This window comes from Ochotona princeps, chromosome 20 (assembly GCF_030435755.1).
Source record: "Ochotona princeps isolate mOchPri1 chromosome 20, mOchPri1.hap1, whole genome shotgun sequence".
Taxonomy (NCBI): domain Eukaryota; kingdom Metazoa; phylum Chordata; class Mammalia; order Lagomorpha; family Ochotonidae; genus Ochotona; species Ochotona princeps.
The window spans coordinates 25,356,106-25,368,777 of NC_080851.1; the positions used below are offsets into that span (position 1 = coordinate 25,356,106).

At 47.7% G+C, this 12,672-nt stretch overlaps 1 protein-coding gene across 1 annotated transcript in view; it reads right to left on the reverse strand.

Annotated features, from left to right (window-relative positions):
• Positions 1 to 12,672, reverse strand: part of CHN2 (chimerin 2) — a 262,947-nt gene that overhangs the window by 46,708 nt on the left and 203,567 nt on the right. The gene's annotated exons all lie outside the window — the stretch shown is intronic.

The window sequence follows — 12,672 nt, forward strand, 5'->3', positions numbered from 1 at the left end:
TTCTGGCTCCTGGCTTTGGCAACTGTAAACATTTGGAGAGTAAAGCAGCTGATAGAAGAGCTCTCTCGCCTCTATCTCTGTAACTATGCATCACCCTCCCCCGCTTTCTAAAAGATAAATTTATGGAGAGACAGATCTTCCATATGCTGGTTCATTTCCTAAATGGCTGCAATGGCCAGAGTTGAGCTAATCCTAAGCCAGGAGCCAGGAGCTTCCTTCGGGTCTCCCACATAGGTGCAGGGTACCAGGACTCTAGGCCATCCTCGACTGCTTTCCCAGGCCACAAGCAGGAAGCTGGATGATAAGTGGAGCATCTGGGAAATGAACCAGTGACCATATGGGATCTCAGCACTTGGAGGTGGGGGATCAGCAAATGAGCCATCACACTGGCCCCCATAGCCCTGCCTTTCAAGTAATTTTTTTAAAGAAGGATTCAGAAAAAGGGGCAAAGTTTAAATAGAGAAAATACAGACAGAAAACCACAGAATTCTAGAACTGGAGAAGGAACTACTGAGAGTGAAGGAAAAGGTGAGCTCAGCCTCCTGAAAATCATGTGCAGATGTGGCCAGCTGTGGTTCCGCCCAGGGAGGGACCAGGGCCTCAGCGACATGCAAGTGGCTGATGGCCTCGACAAGGGCTGGTTCTGAGCAGGGGTGGCTGGAGCTACAGTGATCGCAGAGAGAATGGGAGGAGAAGGATTGCAGCAGGGAGATGAGCAGAGCAGGAGCAGGGGTGTGGTGGGTGGGACCCAGGGGTTGTCTGTCTTGCTCAAGATAGAGAGAAAGCTGTGGGATGTCCTCCGCCCCCTGTTAAACCACAGCTCGTGGCCTGCAGAGTGGAGTTCCACTCTTTTTTTTTTTTAAGATTTACTTTACTTTTACTGTAAAGTCAGATATACAGAGAGGAGAAGAGACAGAGAGGAAGATCTTCTGTCTGCTGATTAGCTCCCCAAGCGGCCGCAACAGCTGGAGCTGAGCTAATCCGAAGCCAGGAGCCAGGAACCTCTTCTGGGTCTCCCACGCAGGTGCAGGGTCCCAGGGCTTTGGGCCGTCCTCGACTGCTTTCCCAGGCCACAAGCAGGGAGCTGGATGGGAAGCTGGGCTGCTGGAACAAGAACTGGTGCCCATATGGGATCCCAGGGCATGCAAGGCGAAGACTTTAGCCACTAGGCTACTGCGCTGGGCTCAGAGTTCCACTGTTGAGGTTTAACTGTAGACAGCTCTCAAGCCAATGAAGGCTGGGCAGGCTCCCTCCCTGAATAATCACAGCAGCTGGGGCTGCTGGGAAAACTCTCACCCTACTGCCCTCCCTGACCACCAGAGAACCCCAAGCCACACGTCCCTCCAGGCTCTCCTGAACCTTCTTTGCTCCTGCCTGGGAGACTGTCCCACTCCTTCCAGGAAGCCTCGTCTTGTGAACCATACACATCTGTTCCTTTCAGCAGGTACATGGCTTCATCAGTCTAACAGCAACCATATTTGGGTGGGACACCCAGTGTGCCTTTGTGAAGTGGCTGCAACAGCCTAGTGGAGCTCACTCCACACCGGCCTGTGACTCTGCCCAGAAAGTACCTCCTTTGTGCCCCTCCCTCATTTTAGCAGTGGGTAGAAACTCCAGGGATATTCTTCGAAGACATAATGTTCTTTGAGGAAGCTTTGCCTTAGCACACATGGTCCTTAGTACTGACAAAATCAAACATATTAAATCAGATCAGCAACAACCTGACCGTGACTGAGAAAACACGATACCAGGCACTCTGATCATGTTCTCTTCTAGCCTGCACAGGAGCTGCATGGCGCCGCCACTCTCACTCCCACGTGGCAAGGAGGAAACTGAGCTCAAACAGCTATGAACTAGGATTGGAACCCAGGACCAGCTGCTTGCCAAGTGTCTCCCACCTCATGTGCTTCGGCCTCCACGGAGTCATCTCCCAGCTGAGTTCATATCCTGGAAAAAGGCCCTGTGCTCCCACATCTCCTAACCTCTTGGGTACCACAAACCAGGAAGAGCATTTGACCAAGTTTTATCAACAGATGCTTGGGTCTGTTTTGGCAGGGCACTGGAGAGCTGAGCTCTTTCCACTGATGAATCAATTCTCATACTCTCTAAACTGCGCACGTGAAACCACCCTCCCGACACACACACACACACACACACACACACACACACACACACCCTCAGATCTAACCACCCCCCTTGCTTTCCAGACTGCCATAAACACAAGCAGGAAATCACCACACAATGCACATTGCTCAAATAATTTTGGAAAAGAATTTAGCCATATGTGCCAGAGTTTCCAATCATGAATAACCTTTAAGAGCCAGCAATTCGGGGCCCGGCGCCGTGGCCTAGTGGCTAAAGTCCTCGCCTTGAATGCCCTGGGATCTCATATGGGCACCGGTTCTAATCCCAGCAGCTCCACTTTCCATCCAGCTCCCTGCTTGTGGCCTGGGAAAGCAGTCAAGGACCGCCCAATGCTTTGTTACCCTGCACCCGCGTGGGAGACCCAGAAGAGGTTCCTGGTTCCTGGCTTTGGATCGGCTCAGCACCAGCCGCTGCGGCTCACTTGGGGAGTAAATCATCAGACGGAAGATCTTCCTCTCTGTCTCTCCTCCTCTCTGTATATCTGCCTTTCCAATAAAAATAAATAAATCTTACTAAAAAAGAGTCAGTAATTCAACTTTTAGGAATCTATGCTAAGGAAATGATTCCTAAACATGGCAAGGCATTGATATATCCCTTTTTTCTCGTAGTAAAAAAGGAAAATCTTAGCCAGGCCCTAACCTGAGCAAACAGTGAGGGAAATGAGGCTGATGTCGTTGAAGTGTGACCAATGACACAGCTATGGGCTGCTTTGCGACAACAGCAGCCTATCAAGTGACGACTACGGAAGGCCTACAGATACCTAATCCCACAGGAAATCAAACAGACCAAAATCTTCATTTTCTTCATTCTTCAAAATTCCTTTAATTACATCACCTTCAACGTCAGGTGAGGGAAAAGAAGCGAAATCCTGCCACAGAAAAACAAAACCACTTTTCTTTCTCAGTTTGCACTGATTTGTCTTTGCTTTGGTAGTAGGACATCTTTGTTTGAGACACATTAGCCAAGGTGTAGGCAAAACCAGCAGGTGGAGAAATCTCAGTCCTGGAGGCTTTTGTAGTCTGTGCCTCACGCTGGAGTATAATTACAGAAGCTCTCCGGAAGGCAAAACGACGGACTGCAAGTAAAACCTCTCCACCTTCAGGGAGTGTGGGGAGTGTGTGGGGTGTTTAGGCTGGGGTTCACTCTCTGGTTATTAGCAGAAATGAAAATCTTGGGCCAGCGTGGTGACTCAACAGGCAAGCACTTGCAAGCATCAGCATGCTATATGGGCGATGGTTTATGTCCCAGCTGCTCCACTTCCCTGATGGCCTGGAAGAGCAGCGGAGGACGGCCCAAAGCCTTGGACCCCTGCAACCACATGGGAGACCCCGAAGAAGCTCCTGGCTACTGGTTTCAGATTGGCTCAGCATTAGCCTTTGCGGTCATTTGGGAAGTGAGCCAGCAAACAGATGGAAGATACTCTCTGTCTCTCCTTCACTCTGTAAATCTGCCTTTCCAACAAAACATAAAGAAATCTTTTTTTAAAAAAAGTGAAAATCTTCCCAAAATGCCAGAGAGATCGTGTGAAAACATGGTTGTGGTTGTTTCTGAAGAGACACTGGCCTAGAGCCAGAAGAACTAAATATTTTTAAATGAAGAAACTTGCTGTATTGTCATGTATATGAATTAACTTTTATGCGCCCATAGGGGATATTTGCAGAGTACACCTAATCCTATAACGGCGTTTAATCACATATAATTGTCATACGACTGGCAATTAAGCACTAACAACAGTTTTTACTCCCCAGAATGCCTTGTCAAGATCATAAAATAATGAAGAATCAGTATTATGATATTCATATAAATATAACACAGATGTGTCAAAATATAAGGATCCAGAACCAGAAAATTCCATCTTATGTGTGAGGAGACTGTAAGCAGTTTGTGGAAAATGGAATCAATATATGTTCATTTTGGTGTAAAAAATTTGAGTCCATGCCTGTTAACTCCATTTTCCATGAATATTTCGAAGTAGCCTTTATAATAGAGCTTTGAGAGTTTTAGCTTCTGAAATATTTCAGTAATGATTTGGGATTGGAGGTACTTCCATTTTACATAACCCAAAAATTTATATATATATACACACACACACATATATATTTTTTTAACTTCAGTCTTATGTAGTACAGCTCCATCTCCAAATTTTTCATCCTTAACAGAATATTACTATCTCCTAAAGTGTGTCCAAGAAGTTAATGTCATAACCGGTCATGCGTTATTTCAGTTGAAAGTGTCACATGCTTATTAAATCCATGGCTGTGGAAATGGCAATTAAACTTCAAAAATGGTGCAAGAGTTTTGCCAAGAAATCCACGTTGGGGTGGGCATTTGGTCTAGCGGTAAAGATGCCCATATCCCACACCGGAGTATCTGAGCTCAGTATCAGGCTCCAGTGCCTCTATCCAGCTTCCTGCTAATGCAAACCCTGGGAAGCAGTGGGTCCAGTGGCTGGGTCTCTACCACCGACATGGGAGACCACGAGGGAGGCGTCCGGCCCCACCCAGCACCACTGCAGGCACGGAGACTGAGCCAGCAAGTGGGAGTGCCTCATGCACTGCCTCATCAGCTCTCAAATCAACAGAAAATGCACAAGTGTGCCACAGGCATTGTGCCACAGTGGTTAAGATGGCTCCTGGGTTGGGTCCCAGCTCCAGGGAGACCTCTGGGGTGTGAACCAGCTGGTAGTCTGTTCTCTCTCTTCCTCCTTTCAAGTTAAATTACAAATTTCTGCAAAATAAAAGGACTCCTTGTTAACAATGAGTGAAACCTCTGGCCATCTGGGTTCTAACAGCCTGGAGCCTGGAGCTCAGCAGTCTGTTTTATGATTCCTGCTTCAAGCTGCTCCCCAGCTGGGGCACCTGTGCCTGGCTCTAGACCCTGTCTGTGTCTCAGCTTCTCCAATGTGAAATGCGGAGACCACAAGCAGCCCCCTCACAGAGGATTCAAGATACTGTCAAGCTGCCCCTTGGACACTGCTCACATCATGCCTGGCACTGTATACACCAGGGTATGTCAAATACTTAGATACTGCACATTTCTCATTTACCTTCCAAAGCCCCCTGATACATGTATGAGTGTTTAATTTAATGAATAAACTAACTTTGATGCCTCTGCAGCTGAGGTTTTCAAAGGAAGGCTCAACTGTTAACACCTGAGTTTAAGACTATTTTTACTTCATGTGATATGTGAAAGGAAAAAAAAAGCTTCTTCTGCTGTGACATCATTCACAGCCACATGCACATTTTCATTTGTTCAGAATCAGCACATGGTTAGAGAGCAGCGGACACGTATCAATCCCAGCAGTGGTTCTTCACAGGCTCCGGCAGAACAAATCTCAACTTGCCTTAAAGGAGTGTGCACGCAGCAAAAGCAGTGTGTGTCCAGAAACACTGTGCTGATTCACAAGGAAAAAAAAGAAGAGGAAGGTGAGTCTTTGGAGGTGAACATATGGAAATAGGAGTGTTGGATTGCTCTGTGGCTGGTGGGACTGAAAACATGGCTGAGGATTCACTCCTGGCTCCATCAGGAAAGAGCCGCCCACCCCACGCACAGGTGGCAGTCTGTGGCCATCTCAGTGAACTCCACTTCCACACTCAGCTTCCTCACCTTGCACACAGCTGGGTGCTGCATGCAAAGGTTGCATCCTGATTCTGTGAAGGGATGGGCTTAACCATCAGCTATTGTTAGGAGTCTCCTGGCCATTCGGTTATACCTGCAGTAAACATGTCAATGGTAGTTGCACCAAATCCATCCACAATGGGCAAGATCATACCTATTTTCAAATGCCATCCTATATAGGACATAATCACACATCGCTCCAACCCAGCTCTATGTCAACCACTCAAGTTCCAAATGATTGTCCTTTAAAATGCCAGTCACTCCCGGTTGTCCCTCAATGGTCTGTGCCTGTTCCAAGCCATTCCCCCTCTCCTAGCCCTTCTCAAGTACCCTTTGAGAAGCATCTTGGAAGCAGAATGCCACAGGATATAAGGCATTTCTGCTGCCTTGTCCCAGGAACAGCACCGGCCAACAATCCCCCATCTGAATTAAGCTGAAGAAGCCACAGGAAGGCCCTGGCACAGGACATGGCCCATAGTAGGTGCTCATTAAACATGTGTGGATCTGAATGTGCTGTCAGACTTCCACTACTCAGAAGGGCTATGGACTCCCCTTGCCTCTCAATCCCTATCCCACAAAGTGCAGCCTGTGACCAAAATCTGTTCTGAGAGGCAGGGCGTGTCCTAGGAATTACCTGGTCAGCAACACAATGGATCCCAAACTCTGCTGCACAATGGAACTGTAGAGGGAGCTTTAAAAATCAAAACATTCCCCTGAACAAAACGGAGGAATCAAAGCATTAATTAAAAAAAAGATGGAAAACGGAGTAGATGAATCAACCACCTCAGCTTTATGCTTGCAGCGGAAAACTGGACAAGGGGAAACTCTAAGATAGATTATGTCAATCAGTGGACTCTGCACCAGCCTCATCATACCTGGACTGTTGCTGATGATATGTTGGAGCCTCTAATTGATCGAGGTGACGCTCTGCTGGCTCTGCCTACAAACCTGAGAGGGCCTCCCTAAGAGGCCGTTGAACTTGAACTGGACAAGTGGATGCTGGACTCTGCATGGTGTAAACTTTTAATTAGGGAATCCCAACGGAACTTGAGCTGTGGTTATGCATCAAGGTGAAGGAATTCATGATGGGGGAAGGGTTTGGGGTGAAGGGGAGGGAATCCCAGTACCTATGAAATTGTGTCATGTAATGCAATGTAATTAATGAATAAATGAATATTAAAGAAAAAAAAAATCAAAACATTCACTTAACATCCGGGCCAAAGGAATCAGTCTGAGTGCAGAAGCCAGGCACCAGCAGTGTTTGGAGACATCCAGAAGATCCAAATGTACGTATTCTAAGGGAAATTTGCTTCCCCAAATACTGAGGGTCACAGACTGTGGCTGCTGGCTTGGGAAAGGGGGTAGCTTTGCCTGAGGTGTCTTATTGACAAGGGGGAGGCCGTAGGACAGTGATGACATGTGATGGACCGCTTGCCTTGTGTTGTACTGTTGGCTCCCACCCACCTGCCCTGCACCTCTCTCAATACCTGCATCTTCCTGCTCCTCAATCACTGCCTCATGTAAAGGATCTACAAGTCTCGAGAAGTTTCTCTTGTCACTTGTGGGTTTGCTTTTCTGTGCCTAACAGAGCAACAAAGTGTATAACATGGAGCCCTGGAGGGCTGTAGGTTGGGGTCCAACGTGACCTGCAGGGCACACACAGCTGTCCCAGCAGAGGCCAGCACTACTACCGTGAGGCTAGACCAGCTCCTGTGGTTGCTGACCAACCCCAGAAAAAAAATGGCATTCTTGATTCCTCTCTCCACGCTTGGTTAACCAGACACTCTACAGGGTCTGCAGGCAACTGGGGCCTATCCATGTGACACACAAAGGGTTCACCTCAAGAACCTGCTGGGACAGTACACTTTGGAGTCTCATCTGCACAGAGAGTGGGCAGCCAGCACAGCTGTGCCCCGATTCCTTTCAACAGGAAAAGAGAAAGAAAGCTATAATGACACAAGACACCAGAGAAGGGGGAAGGACAAGGAACAGTAAAAACCAGGATGGGAGTTTTAGAAACCTCCAGGGTGAGTTTTTCAAAATTAGTTGGTGGTAATAATAATAATAATAGTAAAAATAATAATAATAAAAAATTACACTGTGTGGACCTACGCCTTTCAGAGTCTTCAGAGGCAGAATGTGACCTCTGACCCCTGAATTCCTGGCGGGGCCCACTGCTCCCAGACAGAACCCCACAGGATTCCTGAGAAAACCTGAACCGACATAAAAGGGTACCAGGAACCGGTCTCTCTTAGCTCAGTGTAACTTAATTCAAGAGTGGGGGGGGACCTCTTTGTGAAAGAATCACTGTCAGACTCAAGGCCACAGAGCTCTGAGCTGGTTGGGTTTCACCTCCTGGGCCTTGCTTCTGTCAGGGTCTGAATCATGATATTTAGTCAATCCCTGCATCACTGCAAAAAAGACTCTGTTAGATGAAACGGGCAAAGGAGATAGCCACAGCCAAAAACCTTATCTTCATGTATTCGCCGGAGTGAAAGTGTGCTCTTCCACATGCCACGTGATGGGGGAAGCTCAGAAGTTGCATGAGAGACGTTTGATCAATGTTTTGATTGAAAAACATCCTGCTCATGGCACAGGCACTTGCTGTCCTCACTGCTGTGATGCCAGCCAAGTCATTGGGGGGTGTCTGGTTCTCTGATTCCTCACTTCCCAAAGGAGGGGCTAGCAGCTAGCAAACATACAGCAAGAACCAACTCCAGGCATGAGATACAGATCCTCTTAATATGTACACGGTTGGGGTGGAGGGTGATACAGGGGGTCAGATGAGTACGTGATTGTGGAGCTGTGGGGGTAACAAGGAAGGGCAGCTAACATTACAATACACCCCTGCTTGTGATGTGTATGGAGTGTGTGTATGCGTGCATTACACAAAGAGCTATCAACGCACTCTCTGGAAACCAGCTATCTGGTTGTGTAATTTACCTTACAGTTTAGAGAGCAAATAGATCCCACTAATTCTAGAAACTTCTGAAAATATACAGAGATCCATGCTTCAAGTTATAAGCTGCATCTTGCTGACAGAGCAATAGGGTCATCGATTCTAAAAAGTTAACAAGGATCTAGGACTAGAAGAGCATGGAAGGGGTCCGGCGCTGTGGCATAGCAAGTTAAGCCTCAGCCTGTGGTGCCAGCATCCCATACAGACACTGATTCAGGTTCCAGCTGGCTCCACTTCTCATGCAGCTCCTCACCAATGCACCTGGGAAAAGCAGTGGACTATGGCCAAAGCACATGGGCAACCTGCATGTCCATGGGAAATCCACAAGAACTTCCTGGTTCTTAACTTCAGCAGGATCCAGTCTTGGCTGTTGTGGCATTTTGGGAGTGAATTGGCAGATAAAATAGTTCTCCCTCCATCTCTGTAACTCTGCCTTTCAAAAAAACATATAAGTCTTCAAACAAGAAAAAGAAAAGTAGGCAGTTGAAATTGTAGTACTGCTGTTTACATGTAAACTTTAGGTAAAATCATGGGAAGGAGTTTCAAAGCACCTGCTACTAATTTGCAAACAGAAGCAGCAGGGTTTGTGTTGAAGTGACTGTAGCAGTTAGGCTTGTCCCCAGGACAGGGACACGATCCCCCAAGGAGAGTGTGAGTGTCTCCCTGGACCCAACCTGCCCATATGCACATGAACAGATAGCACTCCATGGCAAGGGCACCCCTGTCACTTATTGCCACTCCAAGTGAAATGACAACTAGTTTAACAGCATGCAGGGAAAATGACAGCAACTTCACGAACGGGGGACTTCCAGTCAGCAAGCCCACTCTGCTCCGTGATTGTGCGCAGCAAGGACTGTTCCACAGCGGGGCAGTTCTGCAGGGGAGTGCTGCATGCCACGGGATGGGCTTGCCCAGGCATAGAGGCACTTCCTGGGCATGAGGAGCTGCCTGGGATGGCAGCAAGGAGGCAGTGACCCTGTGATGACTCAGCGGGGGCTCCCATGGCAGGATAACAGGGCGATGACTCAGGAGGCCTGCTCCCACTCCCATGCGGACACAATGCAGCTGCCCAGTGCCTTCTACAGCCCACACAGGGAGCATCACGAGGTTCCCTCTTGGGCCCTAACTGCACCCTCCCCAAACAGGGTGACCACGCTTCTGCAAAGGGTCCTGTGCCTCTCTGAAACAGGAAGTCACCCCTATGTACAACAAACTCTGGGCTCCATCTCAGAGCTAGAAATTATAATGACAGGAGTGGGAGAGGAAGCAGGAAGCTGCAATGCAAATAGAGATGTCCTGGAGATGTTCACACACAGGCAGCTCAGAGCTTTTACCTTGGGCTTACACACTCACTTAGGAACACGGGGCAGGGGCCTCCACTACCCTAGACACCTAGTTTTTCATCCAGAATCAGGGTTCTTCCTCCATCCTTCTCTTTCTCCTTCTCTGTGTGTGTGTGCGTGTGTGTGCGTGTGTGTGTGTGTGTGTGTATCTGCGCACAAATGCCTATGTGTATGCACTATGCACCAGGTCATGCATGCACTGTACCAGGTCAAGGAAACAAGAGATGACTCAGACACAGAGCAGATGTTTGGTCTAGTTGAGGAGATAGGCATCTGAACAAATAACCATAAAACATTCTGTGATATGGACTGCTATAAAGGTAAGTTCAAAGTGTTCCTGGACTTACGTAGAAGAAGCAATAAATTCAGAGGACCGACAGCAGGCATTGTAAGGTCAAGGTCCAAGAAATCTTCAAAGAAGAAGCGACACTGATGGGCCTTGATGGAAGGGCAAGGATTTGTCAGATTGAGAAAGAAGAAAGAAGCATAGAAGTTGGACACTTGGGGATGAGTCTGGCTTGGCTCCCAAATGCTTATTTTAATGAGAGCTGTTGTTATTATTACTAACAGTTTTGACTTTAGCCTCAGACCTGAAAAATGTGTTCATTCACCTTCAAAATCTTCCCATCAGTTACCCTGGGACTGGGCGGAGTTAGGAAAGGCTGAGTGTTCCTGCTCATGAGCTGCTATGAGCTGGGTCACCACAGGGCCAGACCAGCCCATGAACACTGCCTCCCACACAGGCTGGGCGGGGGTGTGTGGGGGAGTGAATCGCAGTCCCCAAACAGGTGTCAGGTTATCCTTAGCTCTCTCCAGGGTGAAATGCATTGTTTGACCCCAACAGCTATCAAGTAACACCTGATACCCTTCCCCAGCCCTACTCACCACAGGTGTGGCCCAAGCACAAGGTTTTGATCTTCCACAAACAAGGGGTGTGGGATAGATGTCTGAAAGGGGGCTAGCAGCCATGGACCTCATTCAGAAACAGCACACAGGGTCTCTGCAAAGTGGGAAAAAGCAGCGCAGACCTTAAATAGGAACAGAGGAAGCCTGAGCTCTGGCTGAAGTTCTGCCACTTGCAGCACCAGCTTGGTGACTCTGACTTTTGACCTTTCTGAATGTCCTCAGCTGTCAAATGGTAGCAAGGTCCTGAAGAACCCTTCTCGTGGTAAGTGGGTGGTCTTCTATTTTTCAGAGCGATAGGACTCAGCTGACACTATTCTAATAACAGTTATTACTATTGCTCTTACTCCTGCTGTTACTACTACTAAGCCTGCCCCACCAGGAAATGGGAATTTGCACAAGACAATCTTGGAACATCATGAAAATGCCCCTTGTCCTGCTGCTTGAATTACAGCATGTTTTTAGTAGTGTGCTGGGATGGGCTCTGACTGTGCTGCTGTCTTTCCAACTCAGCTGAGTGACATCATATCGACAGAGTGGGAGAATCTGCTCCCTGCAATGACCAATACTACATCAGAATCTCCTTGAGGAAACACATTCCTGGTAGCTAAACATTCAGTAGATCCCCACAGGTTATGTCACTAAGGGGATCCATAAGATTAATTTTTAACAATCAATATTTCAAGTGGCTGTTTGGGTTATGATTTTTAAAAAATTTTTCTGAAAACTGGCTCTTTATAAAATGCACTGAAGTGTTGTTGAAAGTGAGGATTGTTGATGTAGAACCCAGGTACAGTCACAGGAAGCATGTACTTCTATGAGTTTTGATGGACATATGTGGTCATGTGACTATTACCACGGTGAGACTCAGCTTCTGTGTCCCATTTGGAGTGCAGTGTGGCCATGTAACTAGTCTTGGCTAATGTGATGAAGCAGGGGTGGGGGTCACGTGGGGGTCAGGTCATAGCAAGAGTCCCATGCCAGGCAAGGACACAGTCATCTTCTCATAGACCATGGGTAAGAAGTAACCAAGGATTTCAGCCTCTAACATGTGTAGGTATTATCACTACCTTACCTAGCCCAGGCCCACTGACACACCGATACCTGTGGATTAATGCCTAAAAGGCAATGTAAACTCCAAAATCTAACTTCCTGAGCACACTATTCAAGGCCTTCACGAAAGAAAAGATCTTCAATCACTTCTTCACTTCCATTTCTAGACCTTTTCTCCCTGACAGACTGAGTGTTTGGAATTTCTTGAATTTTCATAACAACTACAGGCACCCGCACCTGACATCTTCTGATCTACTGTGTGCCACAGACCACTCTGAACACCTCCAACACATGAGGTCTCCTTCAGTCCTATACCTCCGCTCCCTGTGTTTCAACACACTCGTCTCCCCTATCCTGCTTTCTTTGGGGGGGAGGACTTGAGGGACAGGAGTACCCCCCTGGCAATTTTATTCATTAATTCCTGAATCTTGGTCACCCCACCTGTAAGACGGGGCTAGTAAAGCAGCATTCATTTCATAATTGTGATCATCAACACAAAACACTTTGGTAGGTGCTTGGCCTATGCTCACCCCCTCAGAAAGTCCACGAGGGACAGGGACGCTTAGCATGGCAGGAGGAAGATCGAGCCACTCACTGTTTGTGTGGCTCCGGAGACCTGTGCCACCCCATCCTGCTCAGTGCACACCTGTT